This window comes from Dermacentor variabilis, chromosome 7, assembly GCF_050947875.1.
Source record: "Dermacentor variabilis isolate Ectoservices chromosome 7, ASM5094787v1, whole genome shotgun sequence".
In the NCBI taxonomy this organism is placed as follows: Eukaryota; Metazoa; Arthropoda; class Arachnida; order Ixodida; family Ixodidae; genus Dermacentor; species Dermacentor variabilis.
In genome coordinates, this window is record NC_134574.1 from 72151617 (window position 1) to 72171215 (window position 19599).

The 19599-nt window shown below is 44.9% G+C and overlaps 1 protein-coding gene across 1 annotated transcript in view; it reads left to right on the forward strand.

Annotated features, from left to right (window-relative positions):
* Window positions 1-5883: 5883 nt before the first annotated feature.
* The window catches only part of LOC142587526 (monocarboxylate transporter 14-like), a 65132-nt gene continuing 51416 nt past the window's right edge, over window positions 5884-19599 (forward strand). Inside the window, exon 1 of the mRNA XM_075698603.1 lies at window positions 5884-6044. The gene's annotated coding sequence lies outside the window, so the exon portion shown is untranslated. The remainder of the gene's footprint in view (window positions 6045-19599) is intronic.

The window sequence follows — 19599 nt, forward strand, 5'->3', positions numbered from 1 at the left end:
AATTGGTCAAGAAGAAGCAAGTCAACCTAGAGGCAGTAAGGGTAAAATCAGACAAATTCACGCTGGTACTTGCAAACAAATATGCAGCCTTAGAACAGAGGGATGAAGAGGACATGGAGGTGATGAATGAAACCGTAACTATGCTGGGCTTCAGAGACAGCAATTGAAGGGGGAGGCAAGGCACCAAAGCAACCAGTAGGTATAAGCTCTCTGAAGTAACTAAGGACCTGATAAAGAAACAACAAAGAATGAAAATGTCCAACTCAAGAGATAAGATAAAATACGCGGAACTGTTAAAACTGATCAACAAGGCGAAAATAAGTGATATTCGAAACTATAACGCAAGAAAGACTGAAGAAGCCGTAAAGAGTGGACGCAGCATGAAATTAGTGACATGGAAACTTGACATTGGACAAACCAAGATGTATGCATAAAAGATGAGCAGTCTAATATCATGAGCAATCTCGAAGATACAGTAAAAGCAGCGGAAGAATTCTATACTTATCTGTACAGCACCCATAGGAGTCAGGATACCTCAATTAGAAACAATAATGAACAGGATAAAGAAACTCCTATAACTAGCGATGAGGTCAGAAGGGCCTTGCAAGACATGAAACAAGGAAGAGTGTCAAGAGAATATGGAATAACAGTCGATTTAACCAAAGACAGAGAAGACATATAGCTCGGAAAACTGGTGGCTTTTTATACGAAGTGTCAATCGACTGCAAGGGTCCCAGAAAACTGGAAGAATGCAAACATAAAACTAATCCACAAAAAAAGCAGACGGTAAAGGTTTGAAAAATTAGAATCCCATTGGCTTACTCCCAGTATTATATAAAATATTTACCAAAATAATTTACAATAGAATAAGGGCAACAATAGACTGTAGTCAGCCAAGGAAACAGGCTGGCTTCAGGAAGGGATACTCTACAATGGATCACACCCATGTCATCATTCAGGTTATCGAGAAATCCGGAGAGGGCAATAAGCCTCTTTATATAGCTTTCATAGATTGCGAAAAGGCATTTGATTCAGTAGAGATACCAGCAGTCATAGAGGTATTACATAATCAAGGAGTAGAGGCCACTTACGTAAATACCTTGGAAAATATCTACAGAGGTTGCACAACTACCTTAATTATACACAAGGAAAGCAGGAAGATGCCTATAAATAAAGGTGTCAGGCAGGAAGACACAATCTCTCCAATGCTATTGATTGCGTGCTTGGAAGAAGTATTCAAGCTATTAAAGTGGGAATGATCGACGGCGAATATCTCAGCAACCTTCGGTTTGCCGATGACTTTGTTCTATTCAGCAACAATGCAGACGAATTACAGCAAATGATTGAGGATGTTAACAGAGAGAGTGTGAGAGTGGGGTTGAAGATTAATACGCAGAAGACAAATATAATGATTAATAGCCGGGCAAGGGAACAAGATTTTAAGATCGCCAGTCAGCCTCTACAGTCTGTGAAGGAGTACGTTTACCTAGGTCAATTAATCACAGTGAACCCTGATCAAGAGAAGGAAATTCATAGAAAAATAAGAATGGGTTGGATCGCATACGGCAGACATTGTCAGCTCCTGATTGGAAGTTTACCATTATCGTTGAAAAGGAAGGCGTACAATCAGTGCATTTTACCAGTGCTGACATATGGGGTAGAGACTTGGAGACTGACAAAGAAGTTTGAGAACAAGTTAAGGACCACGCAGAGAGTGACGGAGCGAAGATTGCTAGGCATAACGTTAAGAGATAGAAAGAGAGCGGTTTGGATCTCAGAGCAAGCAGGTATAGCCGATATTCTAATTGGCAATAAGATAAAAAAAATGGAGCTGGGCAGGTCAGGTCAGATAACCGTTGGACCATTAAGGTTACAGAATGGGTACCAAGAGAAGGGAAACGCAGTCGAGGACGGCAGAAGACAAGGTGGAGCAATAAAATTAAGAAATTCGCGGGCGCTAGTTGGAATCGGTTGGCGCAGGACAGGGGTAATTGGAGATCGCAGGGAGAGACCTTCGCCTACAGTGGACATAAAACAGACTGAAGAAGAAGAAGAAAAAGAAGAAGAAGAAGATGATGATGATTAACGCTTCCCACTCTCACTGCATATCCAGGACGCACGTGAACCGCCCCGGACTCTTATTAATTCCTTTAGCGTAACTTCCAAATTTATGGATGAAAAAAACATTATATGGTGCTCGCGTGCACGGGTGTGTTGTAAACCAGACTGCAAGAGCACGACGCTCACGTGTTCAGAAGAGTGATCTGGCAGCCGAACGTGCCTGGTGAATGGCAAATTCGAATTTACCTGCAGAAATACTGGTTTCTGAACTAAATTTATACGCTCGGCCTTTGCACTACGACGATAATATTGGCACCATCCAGACTGTGGACGTTGACGTTATTGTACATTTCCCTGCTGCTGCTGACGACGTGGCTACTGCTAAGGTAACGGCACTGACCCTCCACGTGCCATCTGACCGGATATCATCGGATGTTTTTTGTCGATGAATTGCCGATGACCTCGGTCCGACACAACGTGAGCAGCTATTAACACTTCTAAATGATTTTCCCGCGTCTTTTGACTTGAATCAAGCGTCATTGTGCCGTACAAGTAGCCTTTCTCGCCACATTGATATGGGACATCACCCACCTTTACGCCAGCATCCGTACAGCGTGTCATCCACCGAGCGTCGTGTCATCGCCGAAGAAGTTGAGGACATACTTGAACGTGGTCTTATTAGACCATCCTGCAGTCCTTGGTCAACTCCCGTAGTACTAGTTAAGAATAAAGATGGGTGGATTCTTTTCTGTGTGGATTATGGTCGCCTCAAGAAGATTACACAAAAAGACGCATAGATGACTCGGCGGATTGTCTACATGCTGCCGAATTATTTTCTTCTTTGGACTTGCGATCGGGCTATAGGCAAGTTCCGATGGATAAGTCTGACCACTAGAAGACAGCGTTAATTACGCCTGACGGCCTGTACGAATTTACGGAGATGCCATTCGGCCTATGCAATGCAGCTGTGGCATTCGAAAGGATGATGGACAATACTTTGAGAGGCCTCAAATGGAAGACGTGTTTTTGCTATTTAGACGATGTGGTCATTTTCTCCCCTGATTTCAACCCTCTCCTCACTCGTCTATGCAAAGTTTTTACTTGCCTTTCCACCGCCGGCTTTCAAGTTGAAAAATTGCCGCTTCAAAGCTCGCCAGCTGACCATACTTGGCCACGTCGTTTCCGAAGACGGCGTCCTTCTCTACCCTGACAAGCTTCGTGTGGTCGCAGAATTTCAGCGGCCTACTACAGTGAAAGAGCTTCGAACTCTTGTCGGCATCTGCTCTTATTTTCGCCGCTTTGTGCGCAATTTCACCTGCATCATCGCACCCCTGACGAAGCTCCTGGCGGGCCCCGGTGACCTTCGTGATTGGATCCCGGCATGCGACCAAGCCTTCACCAGCTTGCGTCGTCTGCTTACCTCACGACCCTTTCTATGTCCCTACGACCTGAGTGCTCCGACCGAAGTTCAAACGGACGCCAGAGGCATTGATCTTGGAGGCGTCCTTGCTGCTTATGGGAGTCATGCCCTCACAAAGGCAGAAACCAATTATTCTGTCACATAAAAAGAGTGCTTGGCTACAGTTTGGCCGACTTTAAGCAAATATCGGCCTTACTTGGATGACTATCCCTTGGACGTTGGGGCAGACCACCACACGCTGTGCTGGCTTGCCTCACTAAAGGACCATTGGGGCATCTTGGGCGTTGGGCTCTTCGACTCCAAGAATTTGACATTCGCGCCATCAATTGCTTCCAGCGTCAATATTCTGACGCAGACGCGCTGCCCCGATCACCCATGCGATTCGACGAAGAGCTACCCTGACCCAGGGACTGCCCGGTTGCTACGCTTACTGTTACTGATATGCCGTCTGAACAGAGAAAATATCAGTTGATTGCATCTCTCATTGACATTCTTGCCAGTTCTTCAACGGCTACATACCCTCGAGCCCTTCGTCGTCAAGCCATCCATTTCGCGCTAGGGGATGACTTTTACCGCCGACGCAGTCAGCCAGATAGTTGCAAATGGCTGCTATTCATCCCTCGTCATTTGCATTCCGACATATGCACGTATTTGCTCGCGGACCCACAAAAAGCTCATGCTGGCGTCCTGAAAACCTACGAGCACCTCCGGCAGCAGTGCGCGGCGTGTATTTTTATGTCCGAAAATACATTCGGCTATGTGCAGCCTGTCAGTCACGCAAAACGTGTCCTCATACGATAGGTACATTGCAACCTTTACCGTCTCGTACATGTCCTTTTGACCGAGTGGGCATTTACCTTTGTGGGCGCATTCCATGCTCTGCCAACGGAAGTCGTTGGACAATTGTCGCAGTAGACCGTCTAACAAGATACGCCGCAACTTCTGCAGTCGCTTCGGCTGCTTCTCGCGATGTCGCCGCTTTCATCTTGCGGCACGGCGCACCACGATAACTGCTCAGCGACCGAGGCCGTGTCTTCTTGTCTGGCGTTATTAATGAGCTACTCGCCGCTTGCCGCACTATTCACCGCACCACTACGGGTGTGTCACTCACAGACTAACGGTCCAACGCAATGGTTCAACCACACCCTTGGTGACATGCTCACAATGTAAGTTGCGTCTGATGATTCCAATTGGGACGAAGCACTCCACTCACCACCACCACTCAGGCTACCACAGGCTTTTCACCATTTTTTCTTCTTTATCGACGTGAACCATCCTCTACCCTCAACACCGTATTGCCGTATCACCGTGGCGCCTCTGAATTCATCCCTCCTTCCGAAGTTTCTCTCTATGCTGACGAGTGCAATAAACTGGCTCCCTCATTCACGTCGGACACCTAAAGCAGCCAAAAAGATCGCCGCCACCGCGATCAGCCCACACAGTCCTTCGCCGTGCATTCTCGCGTCTGGCTATATATATATATATATATATATATGTATATACACCTTGACGTATTTCAGTCCCTGTGATCTTGAGTAAGGCCATCCTGGAAAACACAACGCATCTACTTCGGCGCTATCGCCGGGAGCCTGCCTTTGTCATGAATTACCTTGCAGGGGCATGTCACATATTTAACTTATTCATCCTCCTGAATAAAAGTTTTTCCTCCTTTATACCCATCGGACATGAAGGAGGAGAAGAATGTTGCCCAATGTTGCTGCATGCAATATTGCGCGAGTGGTTACAAAAATGAAGTTGCAAAAAAAAAAAAACAAGTGAGTTATTTAACCTTAAGGCAGCATAAATTAATATAATTTACATTTTACGCCTTCGGAGAATAGTTCAAGTAATGAAGTCGCCCCTCTGCATGAGAAGAGTCGCTACGTCCGGATATGAAAGCCTTTACGCAAGTCTCCTGGACAACCATCTACTACTTCTGCGAATAACCAGGAAATGAAATCTGTACAAATTAAATTCCTTAAAATATACCCATACGCTACGTACCATATTCCGGTGTGATCATGTGAATTTATATGAGACCGTAAGGGTTTTTTTGTGAGATCTCACATATTTTATCATATACGATTATGGATACAGGGCTTGTGGGACATACGGATGTTTTTCATCCCTGGGGATGTACAACTAAAATTATGTCTCTCTTAATTCTTCATGTTCGCGCATCATTTTTTGCACCGTGGTCTGCGAGATCACCATGGCGCGCCGGTGCGATCTCGAAGGCCACGCTTGCACTTGGTCGATTCGTTTGCTGCGTCAACAGGTGTCGTTTTAGAGGTTATCGCTCCGTCGGCGACTTCGGCAGTTTCTGCCGCGTTCGCTGCTCGCCTCACCGCGTGGGCTGGCGGCGTTATCTACACGCTAGAACGTATACTGCCACCACTTTGCCATATCGCCGGCTCTTTTGCTTCTCTGACTGTGTGTTCACGTGCTCGCCCGATTTCCTAAACTATTCTTTTTCTGTTGGGAAGAGATCACAAGAGGAGCTCCGTGTTTCACTGACGCAAGCAGGAGCAAACGGGCTGATTTTTTCTTCGAAACAGAAGAGGTAAGCCGGGATTTCTTGCAGTTGCTATGAAGATAATTAGCTCTCAACTTCGAGCAACAACTGTAAACAATTTGCTGCTTGTTGTATAGGCCCGCATTTGCGCTCACGGATTAATTTTATCGGCAGTTAGACAGATGCGTTACAGCTGTCTGTGCCTACAGTAGCCCAGATTGATGCCGAAGCGCTGAAGAAAATTTAAATTTTGGTGCAGAATAATGGTTTTGAAATTTCTTCGATGCGTTTAGTCAATATGCAGGCTGGTCGTGCGATCACTGCGTGATGAGCGAAATTGGCTATTTTGTTATTACGCTTGAGTGGAACCGTTGGGCAAAACTAAATTAAATTATCCATTATAACGTGCCAAGACCAAGACCTGATTATGAGGCACGCTGTAGTGGGAGACTCAGGATTAATTTTTACCAACTGGGATTCTTTAACGTGCACCTAAGTCTAAGTGCACGAGTGTTTCTGCATTTCGCGCCCGTCGATATGCGGACGCCATCACCAGGATTTGATCCAGCGACTTGGTGCTGTGGCAGCGCTACACCATAGCCACTAGGCAACCACGACGGGCTTGGGCCAAACTCTAAACAGATTCATAGCGTATATATCCTGCCAAACTTCGCAGTATAATCACACTTTTGTTACTCGCGCGTGCGCCTGCTTACTTTTATATGGGCACATTACAGGTTGTCCCTTGTTTACACTCACGTGCAATGCTCACATATGGTATGATTATCAGCAAATTTTATGCCCACTGCAGGACGAAGGCCTCTCCCTGCGATCTCCAATTACCGCTGTTCTGCACCAACCTGGGGTAATCGGAGATCGCGTGCGGTAAGATCACATACGAGTTAGCTGGACGACTGCGGGCCTAACGAACTTCCAGGAAGATGAAATCTGCAAGATACACCGCTTGGTGGGCCCACCAAGGATAAATCTAGCTCTAGCCCGCCTACTTTTGTGCGCGTGCGCAGTGCTTTAGTGAAAGAGAAATGATTTCGCGCTTGGAAAGGTCTCCCGCATCTTGCTTGGCCGGAGAAGTTTCCTCCACTGTTCATTAACGAAAGCCTGACGCGGATGAACCGGGAGCTCTTCCACTGGCCCCATCCAAAGAAAAGGAAGGTGCACGGTTATAGCTTCGTGTGGACGAAAAACAGGAAGTTTCTGGCAAGGAAATCTGAACGAGCACCTTTCTCCCGAGTTGAAAAATTGTCAAACTTGGATTAGATTGCCTAGACATGGTTGACTTAGAAATGATCAAGCACAGCGACTTTGCGGATGCAAACAGTTTTTACAGCGGAGCTGTTATACGTTAGGTTCTGATGGTTTGTGTGCGTAGGCAAAAAAAGATGGCGGCCTCTTCTGAGATGAAAGAGCTAAAGCATAAGGCAAAAACGTATCGCCAGGTATGCCCCACCTGCGTTTACTCCCGAGAACTGTCAAGACCTATTGAGATAAAAAATATCGCAAGAAAGAAGGTAAAACCGGAATAGACACTGTTTAGTGTGTATTGCGGTTTTGACGCCACGGGCTCTATAGGCAAACCAGGCAACTTTATCTCAGTTCCCTTCCACCCGAGCAAAGGGCAGGCCGCGTGCGGTGAGGGCTGCGCGACAGCGCGCCTACGAAGAATACGGTCGTGAACAGTAGCGGGATTGTGCGCGGCAGTGGCAGGGCGGCACGTAATACGGACGAATATCGTGCCGCAAAAGCCAAGCGTATATGGACCTTGTGGTTGGATCACCCCTGACGACTCCCCTCCCATCTTAATTGTCGGTGATTTCAAACATAGACGTGTCTCAGCCAGACGGAAATAGGCTCGGGACGTTTCTATGTGAAAGTTTCGGCATTCGATGTGACGCAAAAATCAGCGTGCCCACGACGCGTCATTGGTCGTGTATAGACCTCCACATTGGCCAATAACCTTTCCAGTGTCACCACAGAGTCACTGGCCGTATATCATAGCGATCGTAAAGCGATAGTCACCTTGATCGACCAAGTAATAAATCCAAACAAGTAAACAAAAGATTAGAAATAAAAATCAGCAGCATTGAGTATGCTATTTAACAAAGCAACAATTAAAATCGCAAGAAAAACGAAATTCATTGTGGTATGCGCCTTATTTTCGAGCAAACTATTTATTGTCAACATATGTTTCACCATATATACAGCTCCGCGGGTCATCGACCTTCACAAACTGGAATGGCTCTGAATTTTTTTTCTGATGCCTCCACTAGCAGTTCTAATGTTGCGCATGTGGACGTTCACAGCCTTCGGAAAAACTGGAATCAGTTTTGTGCCGTCACGTCATCATCTGGCCTAACGGTCGAAACTTTTGTACTTACAGGAATTAACATTTCTTCCGAGAGCGTTCCACGGTATTAATTTACAGGTTACCTAGCTTTTTCGCACAGGCGTCCAACCAGAAAAGGAGGAGGCAGTGCAATTTTTTTAACAGATGGACAGATCCACAATTAACATTCTTTTACTTTTCCCAAGCTGAGGTGATCTCACTGCGCTCGAGCACACCTGCGATGATTCTGTAATCGGTTTACCTCCGCCCCCCCCCCCCCGTTTCAGTGCGCGGATTTTCTTATCTGAACTTGCTTCTACATTGTCGTTCTTATCGCTTGAAGGGCACATGTGCATGATAAGGGACATTAATATTGCCGTTTTGAGTCGCAATTTAGGCTTGGCCGTAGATTATCACGGTAGAGTTTTCAAACGTGGCTTGGAATGTTGCATTTATGAAGGGAATGATGAGCAATTATTTGCCGGTAAGCTCGTCGTGTCCTGCATTGATCACGTTATCATTCGGGCTCAGAATCTAGCCGTAAAATTCGCCATAGTAGCAATTACACTTGCTGACCATTACTTCGTTTGCGGCTCAATGACTTGTACACATACTGCGACAGCAATCACAGGTTCTAAAAAAAAAAAACTGATTTCAGTGCCTGATCCGAAAATATTTGATAGGCTGGTGGCTAATTATGACTGCAAATCTTTTTTTTAGCGATAGTGTCTCCTGCTGAGCTATATGACAAGTTCGTAGAAGTGATCGAGAGCTGAAACGAAAGTATGTATCAAACAATATGTATCAAATAACGTCACTTGGACAGCAAGTGGATGCCGTCTGACATATTCACTGCAATGAAAGAAAGAAAGACTTACTTTGGGCCCAATGCAAGCGTGGCCTGAATTCTTCAGACCTACGAGTCAAATTTAAGCAGTTGAGAAATAAGGTTAGTGCCATGATACGCTTCGCGAAGCGAACTCATTTTCGAGACAAACTTAAAGCTGCTAGTAACTGTAGTAAGAAAACATGGCCACTCATCAACAGCTTTAGAGGCGCCAATACGCGAGCTAATATAATGAATTATTTTCCTTCCAGTTGATCCAGCGGCAGACAGAATATTGCTGATGAGTTTAACAGCCACTTCTTTAGTGTAATTAGCAACGCAAACTTACAGGTAGGTGTGTGCACTTTGCCTCACGGCATTAGTGAATCAGCACATCTCCCCTCAATTTCTCAGGAATAGCTGTAGGACGTACCTACTATTTCCAATTTAAAATGCAACAAATCTCCTGGAGCACGCGGTATTTCCATGAATGACTTGCGTAGAACGTATGAACGCATCCGAGAGTTGCCGCTAGCACTACTCAGTCGCATAATTTCAATGAACCGAATTCCCGTAAAATGGAAAACAGCAGTAAAAATCCCTCTTCATAAAGCGGTGCTGGAAACAAGACTGAAAATTACTGTCCGATTTCAATTATCCCTTCTATTGCTCAAATATATAAAAAAAAGAAAAAGACGTTTATTGTTAGTGATGACAAGCTTCCTAGAACCGAACAGCGTTTTCCCTCCTCAGTATGGCTTCCGGCAGGGGAAAAGCATTCAAACCCTTCTGGAAGATTTCTCTGGTCACTTGGGTTTAGCTTTCGATAATAATAAACTTTCATGTGCGCTTCTTGACCGGGGCGAGGCTTTCGGCAGTGTTCATCAAGGTCTGTTAAATAAGTTTGCCTTGTCGGGTTTTCGGGGTGCTTTCTGATCGCTGTTGGCAAAATTCCTTCGGTATAGGCGTCAGCTCGTCTCAGTTGGGCAAGTTTGTAGCGCATTAGCGGTTAACAATGCTAGAGTGGCGCAGGGATCTAGACTCACTCCATTATTATTTAATATTTTTCTATATGGCCTCCATAACACGGTACCCGTTTCCTTCGTTTATCAATACGCCGATGGCCGGGCGATTTTAACTTCTGTCAACGTCTGCTATGATGCGATTACTGCTTTACAGTCTGCTGCCTCAAACGCTATGGACTGGTTTCGGACTTGATATAAATTGAATTGATATAAGTGCATCTAAGACACAATTAATTTACTTCTATATTCGTTTGAGGAAGGTAGCCCTTGACTATCCTCTTGTTTAGCACAGTTGAGACTATTAATCTTCTTCTTGTAGACCATTGCAGTATTCATCTGGCGTAAGGTGTCTGGGTTTATATCTTGACAGCGACTTCTCTTGGAACACCCACCTTGCTTACTTTTGCAAAAAGCTTCGCGCCGTATCATATGTCTGCTGTAAAATAGAAGGGATTGCATGCCCTTATCGTCAAGGAATAGATATACACGATTTAACCTACGGTCGGCCGCGATATGGAATAACAATTCACGGGTACTGAGCTGTTCGCTGGCACAACAGAATAAATTCTATGCTGCACTCCCTCTTAAAGACTATATCTTATGATCTGAGTTTGAATGCTGACGCAGACCATTTCAAAATACCTTAGATGCCGAATTTCAATGCTCTTTTGATGCAAACGATAGTTTCAAATCACTTCTGGCCTAGTGAATTCCCAGTTCTGTACGTTTCTTCCCGCACTTTAAGGCCAAAGGACCGCTCTCGGAGGCCATGTTGTACCACAAGGTGCGGCTCTAAAGCACGCGCTCATTATGTTCCAGCTTACTTTAATAAGTTACCCTCCATCAGCTTCCGAAAAAAAAAGAAACGAAATACAAGGTAAAGAGACTGTTAAGCCGCATCTGTTTGTAAAGGCGTCTTTGTTTCTTTGTGTACCGTTATTGCTTGTGTTTGGGCATGTGCAATCACTTCGTACGACAGCCTGATTGGTACTTGCTTACCTAATATCATACGGTCATTTTTGTTCACACACATTGTTGTCTTTATTTGTTTCATTAGGCTCAATGAACATTCTTTTCATATCATCATCATCGTCAGCCTAGTTACGCCCACTGCAGGGCAAAGGCCTCTCCCATACTTCTCCAACTACCCCGGTCATGCATTAATTGTGGCCATGTTGTCCCTGCAAACTTCTTAATCTCATCCGCCAACCTAACTTTCTGCCGCCCCTGCTACGCTTCCCTTCCCTTGGAATTCAGTCCGTAACCCTTAATCACCATCGGTTATCTTCCCTCCTCATTACATGTCCTGCCCATGCCCATTTCTTTTTCTTGATTTCAAGTAAGATGTCATTAACTCGCGTTTGTTCCCTCACCCAATCTGCTCTTTTCTTATCCCTTAAGTTACACCTATCATTCTTCTTTCCATAGCTCGTTGCGTCGTCCTCAATTTAAGCAGAACCCTTTTCGTAAGCCTTCAGGTTTCTGCCCCGTACGTGAGTACTGGTAAGACACACCTGTTATACACTTTTCTCTTGAGGGATAATGGCAAACTGCTGTTCATGACCTGAGAATGCCTGCCAAACGCACCCCAGCCCATTCTTATTCTTCTGATTATTTCAGTCTCATCTCAGTACCTGTCCTAAGTAGATGTATTCCCTTACCACTTCCAGTGCCTCGCTACCTATCGTAAACTGCTGTTCTCTTCCGAGACTGTTAAACATTACTTTAGTTTTCTGCAGAGTAATTTTTAGACCAACCCTTCTGCCTTGCCTGCCCAGGTCAATGAGCATGCATTGCAGTTGGTCCCCTGAGTTACTAAGCAAGGCAATATCATCAGCGAATCGCAAGTTACTAAGGTATTCTCCATTAACTGTTATCCCCAATTCTTCCCAATCCAAGTATCTGAATACCTCCTGTAAACACGCTGTGAATAGCATTGGAGAGGTCGAATCTCCCTGCCTGACGCCTTTCTTTATTGGGATTTTGTTGCTTTGTTTGTGGAGGACTACGGTGGCTGTGGAGGTGCTATAGATATATTTCAGTATTTTTACATACGGCTCATATACACCCTGATTCCGTAAGGCCTCCATGACTGCTGAGGTCTCGACTGAATCAAGCGCTTTCTGGTAATCAATGAAAGCTAAATATAAGGGTTGGTTATATTCCGCACATTTCTCTATCCCCTGATTGATAATGTGAATATGGTCTATTGTTGAGTAGCCTTTACGGAATCCTGCCTGGTCCTTTGGTTGGCATCGTCGGCAACAACCTAGCCCACAAGGCTGCCCTGTGTGCCCACGAAGATACCAAGACGCATCCAACACCTTTGGCGATGTCGGACGCTGCCAGGGAACTTCGCCTACTTACACGCAAGAAGTCACAAGATCTCTTGATTTCAAGTGTCTTCAATTGCAGATTACGCAAACTGGACTCACGCTACGGCTACAACTACCATCTAGCCTTTCCCGCGGCGAAACAACCTTGCTGTGCCGCTTGTGACTGGGATTGGCGTTCATGAACGCATACTCCTACCGTATGGGAATGGCCGAGAGCCCGATGTGCGACTTCTGTGGGTGCGAGGAAACCATCGAGCACCTATTGGGTACCTACCATCGCTACGATGTCCAACGCCTCTCTCTGCGGGCAACTTTACACCGACTGGACTCGAGACCGTTCACCGAGTCAGATACTCGGACCGTCGCCACACCCATCACTGGCTCTAAAAGCGATTCGTGCACTAGTGCAGTACTTGAAGTGCACCGGTTTGAGAGGCCGTTTATAGTGTCCTTGTGTATGGTATCCCTCCTGCACGTACTCAGTGCTTACCATCTCACTTTCTTCCTCTTTCTGTTCACCTTTCCTCCACACCCAGTGTAGGGTAGCAAACCGGATGCTGTTCTGGTTGACCTCCCTGCCTTTCCTATCCCTGTTCTCTCTCTCTGTAAGGTGTTCCTGATTATATTTGCTATTACCTTAGTAAATACTTTGTAGGTAACGGTCAGTAAGCTGATCGGTCTATAATTTTTCAATTCTTTGGCGTCCCATTTCTCATGGATTAGGATTACGTCAGCGTTCTCCCAATATTCCGGTACGTTCGAAGTCATGAGGCATTGCGTATACAGGGTGGCCAGTTTTTCTAGAACAATCTGCCCACCATCCTTCAACAAATCTGCTGTTACCTGATCCTCCCCAGCTGCCTTCCCCCTTCGCATAGCTCCCAAGGCTTTCTTTACTTCTTCCGGCATTACCTGTGGGACTTCGAATTCCTCCAGACTATTCTCTCTTCCATTATCGTCGTGGGTGCATCTGGTACTGTATAAATCTATATAGAACTCCTCAGCCACTTGAACTATCTCATCCATATTAGTAATGATATTGGCGGCTCTGTCTCTTAATGCATACATCTGATTCTTGCCAATTCCTAGTTTCTTCTTCACTGATTTTAGGCTTCCTCCGTTCCTGAGAGCATGTTCAATTCTATCCATATTATACTTCCTTATATCAGCTGTCTTACGTTTGTTGATTAACTTCGAAAGTTCTGCCAGTTCTATTCTAGCTGTAGGGTTAGAGGCTTTCATACATTGGCGTTTCTTGATCAGATCTTTCGTCTCCTGCGAGCTTACTGGTATCCTGTCTAACGGAGTTACCACCGACTTCCATTGTGCGCTCTTTTATGATCCTCATAAGATTGTCGTTCATATCTTCGACACTAAGGTCCTCTTCCTGAGTTAAGGCCGAATACCTGTTCTGTAGCTTGATCTGGAATTCCTCTATTTTTCCTCTTACCGATAACTCGTTGATCGGCTTCTTATGTAACAGTTTCTTCCGTTCCCTTCTCAAGTCTAGGCTAACTCCAGTTCTTACCATCTTATGGTCACTACAGCGCAGCTTGCCGAGCACGTCCACATCTTGTATGATGCCAGGGTCAGCGCAAAGTATAAGGTCAATTTCATTTCTAGTCGCGCCATCCGGGCTCCTCCACAGTCCACTTCCGGCTATCCCGCTTGCGGTAGAAGGTATTAATTATCCACATATTATTCTGTTCTGCAATGTCTACTAATAACTCTCCTCTGCTATTCCTAGAGCCTATGCCATATTCCCCCACTGACTTGTCTCCAGCCTGCTGCTTGCCTACCTTGGCATTGAAGTCGCCCATCAGTAAAGTGTATTTTGTTTTCACTTTACCCATCGCCGATTCTACGTCTTCATAGAAGCTTTCAACTTCCTGGTCACCATGATTGGATGTAGGGGCGTAGACCTGTACGGCCTTGAATTTGTACCAGTTATTAAGTTTCACAACAAGACCTGCCACCCTCTCGTTAATGCTATAGAATTCCTGTCTGTTACCAGCTATATCCTTATTAATCAGGAATCCGACTCCTAGTTCTCGCCTCTCCGCTTAGCCCCGGTAGCACAGGACGTGCCCGCTTTTTAGCACTGTATATGCTTCAGTTGTCCTCCTAACTTCACTGAGCCCTATTATATCCCACTTACTGCCATCTAATTCCTCCAATAGCGCTGCTAGACTCGCCTCACTAGATAACGTTCTAGCGTTAAACGTTGCCAGGTTCAGATTCGAATGGCATCCTGTCCGTAAAATTTGTAAATATTGATGTTCTTTTATCCTTTTGATTCATCGCCAGTTGTTTCAGTTGCTTTCTTGAAATTACTAAGCGCCTTCTTCTAATCCCATCGAAATCTTGGTCAGTCTTCCATAGTTGATATGAGCCCCCAAACGGAGGACAAAGAAACAAAGAAACAGACAAGCAAACAGACAAGCAAACAGACAGACAGACGGGCAGACAAACAAACAAGCAAAGAAACAAAGAAGGAGGGAAAGAGCGAAAAAAAATGAAATTGGACGACATTGTGCACGAGCGAGGAACCACAGAGGAGTGAAGAAGGAAAAGCTGAAGATCTTTCAATAAACAACAAAGCTACGCTTATGGCAGATGCCTTGCATATGCGCGGGATTCACCAAATTTTTATGTCACCTGCCTGATTTAGAGCTTTTCGGAGTGTAAGTCAAACCTCAATGTAGTGAGCACGGATATAAGGGTTTATCGAATACAACAAAGTAGCACACATATTTTTCGCATATATCAGCATGTAACGAATAGGATGCTTAGAACAAACATTGGCTATATCGAAGGCATTTTTGTGTCGGATGCGGCTTCGTTCTAGCCAGGCGTCTGCGTTCGTAGGCATTCAGCAGTCCTTCTCGACGCACCACTGCGGCCCAATTAAAATTGCGCTGCGATAACATAGCTTATGAATCCTACAACGAAATGCACAGAATTAACTGTTTTCTGAAGTTGTAGATTCAACAATAAAGCAAGGTTAAATTCTTGAAAACTTCATATCCCCCCCCCCCCCAAAAAAAAAGAAAAAAAAAGAAGGAGAGAAAGGTTTGGAATGAGTGGAAATTTACTGCTGGCTATATACTCGCTCACCATGCTGCAGATCCTAGTTTGATTTCTCGCAGGGAACCAAATTTTCGTGCTCTTTTACGCGGTAATCGTTGCGAAGGCAGACAGACACCCAGCTAGCCATGACAAAGTGGGGGGGTGTAGCAATGAAGGCTTTCGCATTCAAGCACAGGTGATTTGAAGAGTCACGGCGTGGAAAGTTCTAAGCTGCACAGTGGTCACAAACGTTTTTACGGTGGTCCTGTAGCACCGAAGCAAAAGTAGGTGCGCTATCGAGGAAAAGTGCAGGGATCACGGCATCAACGCTAAGTTAAAATTTATTTATGCCCCAGCTGTGGCCCTCTGGAATTGTCTCAGTGGATTGCATTTGTCGAACAGGCACGTATTCTTTATTGCATTTGTGGCCCTTACATTTTGGTCGTGACTGCAGATGTCCTCGTCATTCACATTTGATTTTAGTTCAGATTTTCCGCAACTCGCACAGAGCAGAATAGGGCAATGCAGCCTGTCCGCATGGAGCGCCCAAACAAGAGGGCATGGCTAATACGAGAAATCGTAACCTCAGGGTAGCTAATGGGGGAGCTTTATTAATTAGCTTTTTAGTCATAATTTTAGAGCACATGTTACAATTCCGAAATTGAAGATAAGTGGTCGGGATGTCGGCGAAGTGCTAGAAATTGAAACTAGCACCTCTTTCGAGATACTTGCCCTCAAAATCTACTAGGGATATGCATTGGCGTTGCTGAAATGCATTGCTAAGAAGCTTGTCAGTCGTGTGTAACTAGTGAAATGCTGAAACTTACGATGAAATTAGATAAGATTTATGCCAAATTCATAAAAATGAGGTACCGATATAGGAAGTTCAAGAAGTACAGGAACAAAGGTACAAAGTAACTTTGTGGAGCCAATCAACAATAATACACAAATCGGTTCTTGTATTACTGGACACTAAGGAGATGCCCGGAAGATGATACATGTTTTTATTGCCCAGTCGCCTGAAACAATTACGTAAATTCTGGGAGAAGTGACTGCGGAATGAGTGGTACTAAACCAGCAAATACTTTTTCATTTACTATTTTTGTACTACTGCAGGGTGGGTCAAAAGCAGCACTTCTACAATTAGTACAGTACATGAATATTCCAATATTACATAGATCACAAAGAAGCAGCTCAATAGCAGCTTTTTTGCAATTAGTACAGAAGCATGTTTTTATTGGGCAGTTGCCTGAAACGATTACGTAAATTCTCGGAGACATGACTGAGGAATCAAGGGTACTGAAGTAGCAAGTTCTTTCATTGATTACTTTCGGTCTGTGGCACCTACCTGAAGTATTAGCAATATCTTTCGTTGAATAAGCGCACTATGCTTTTGGAGGTGGTAGTCGGTTGTGAAGCTCGCCTGTGGCAATGGTCCAAAAGTTCCACTTCAGTTTCACGAAAACTGTTTGGCTTTGACAACCCTAAGGAGAGCTATGAGTGGTTTGTCGTGAAGTATCCTTCATATTGCCGAAATTCCAGATCGACGATCACCAGCACGACGATTCTTCTCGAAGTCCTGGTCATTAGGGACTTCGGTTCGAGACATCACAGGCCAGAGCTCTTCAACGCAGCGTTTCAGGCAAAAATAAATTCTCTTGCACATTTAGTTCATTCTGAAAAATCTGTTCTGCGGAAGTCCGCAAGTGGAGAAAAGTTCATAAAAGGGAAAAAAATTGTCATCCTCCCATCTCGTAACAGTTGCTTAGGCTTGGATGACTACCTATCACTCTAGTAATATGTAAGTTATCTAAAAGTACAGGTATCATTGATGGGAACCTATATTGTCTTTGTAATGCATTGAAGCTTCCTCTATACCTCTCTTTTTCTGCCTGATTTAAATTATGGTTCTAGCATGGGAGACAACTACTACTGAAAACAACTACAAAATTAATCTTCAAAAAAGAAAAGCAGTTGCGCAGAATGCATCTCACGATCACTGTCCATAATAATGCGTTTAGCATTGAATCAATATATCGACACAGTGTACTGGCACCACCGGAACGAGTTATTTTTGAGGCTTGTACTGCAGTGGGACTTCTTTTTAGCACTTTGTATGGATGGATGTTATGAGCGTCCCTTTTGGAACGGGCGGTGGGTCGCGCCACCAAGCTCTTGCTATTATACTGCCTAACGTCCTACCTAGGTTAAATAATCAAAAAACACTATGAACTACCACACCCAAATTTTCTGAGCCCCTATTTCGAAGTGTGCTTTTGTACGTCTCCGTCTTATGTCGTTTTCCTACTTTTCTTCCACCAATCCTCCAATGGCCTCTTACTAATGCCTATTGCGGATATTTACTTTGCCACTGCTCCCACTGAACCCAAGGGTTTCAAGGAGGCCACTGGTGCCTAAATCGACCGCTGGGTTGACGGCTTCACATTCTAATAAAACATGCTCGATAGTTTCCCTAGCTTTGTCGCAGCAAGCACATGCTTCTTCTTCCTTCTTATATCTTGCTTTATAGGGGCGTGTTCTAAGGCATCCCGCTCTCGCTTCGAAAAGTAATGAGCTTCCCTTTGAGTTGACATAAATGGTTTTTTCCTGATTTCGTTTTTTCCTCTTAAGTAGTTACTCATGGCAGGTTTATTTTCCATTGCCGCCACTCATGAGATTATTTCAGCCTCTCTGACTTTCCGCTTGACCTTCTTTGTTGCTGTGTTGCCTACCCTACAGGCCGCATACTTGCTGGTAAGCTTCTTAGTTCTTTTACTCCACTGTGAATCAATGTTTTTCCTGTACAGATACCTGAACACTCTCCCAGCCCATTTACTTTATTCCATATTCCTCAGCCGTTCTTCACACTCAATTTTACTGCGAGCTACCCTCACTTCAAAACAAGTCCAGCCCATATCACTCTGCACAGCTTCATTTGTAGTCTTCCCGTGAGCGCCCAATGCGAGGCGACTTTCCTAAGAACATTTGGCGCCATCTAGCGGAGCCGGCCCGTAGCTTGCACACGGCCTTCGTAATGCATGGCGTGCCGGTCCGTGCAACCACCGAGAAACGAGTAATGCAGCGACTGGGGTCCTCTCTCGCCCTTTTTGTTAGGGTGATTCAACACCGCACTTCTTCGTACAGGGTTGTGACACGTCCGGGTTTGCCGTCCCATTGTGTTGGAACACGTAAAGATGCGCTACGACGGACAGCGTGAATTTAGCCTCTGCGCACGCTGACAGTGTAAAAACATGTGATTTTCTAAGGTTGTGCGCTGAAATGCACTGCAATATTTGCATGCCAGCTTGAATGTAGACGTGGAACTAGCATAAGTTTCGAGCCAGTAGATAAGTAGTCTTTTTGCCGCACATTCACTTGCGTTCACAAATTTGTTTCGAAAGCAGTGTTGACGCATGCCGCGTGTACTTAAGGATTTAGAGGTCGTCCTTCAAGAAGGCGGACGTAGCTTTTGGCCTTAAAAGTATACCTGCATAATGCCGTTGAAAGCTATAGGACGAAACGAGCTAAATAAACTCGCCAGTGTTACCAATAACTGGAGGAACTGCTCGTATCTAGATACGAATTGTACGCGATATAAGAATTTCAAAGAGTACGCAGCAGAAAACAGTCTTACATTAGCAGAGACACACAGTGTGAGTGTCAAAAAGCAGCTCGAGGTCGCTGTGTCGATCACAGCCGCGGCTGATTAATTTCAAGGGGGCAAAATGCTAAAACGCTGGCTTAATTAGATTTAGGTGCACATTAAGGAACCCCAGGTGATCAAGATCATTTCGAAGTGCCCCATTACGCCTAATAACCAGATCGTGGTTTCGGCACGTAACAACGCAGAATTTATAATTCTTAATAAGTGCACAGCAAAAGGAAGGCGCAATTTACGAACTTTAAACATTGAGAAATGAACACCATCGTTGCAGACATCTATCCTAAAGCATAATCCCATGCGTTCAGCTCGTGAATATTTCCTTTCTGTAGTATAGTATTT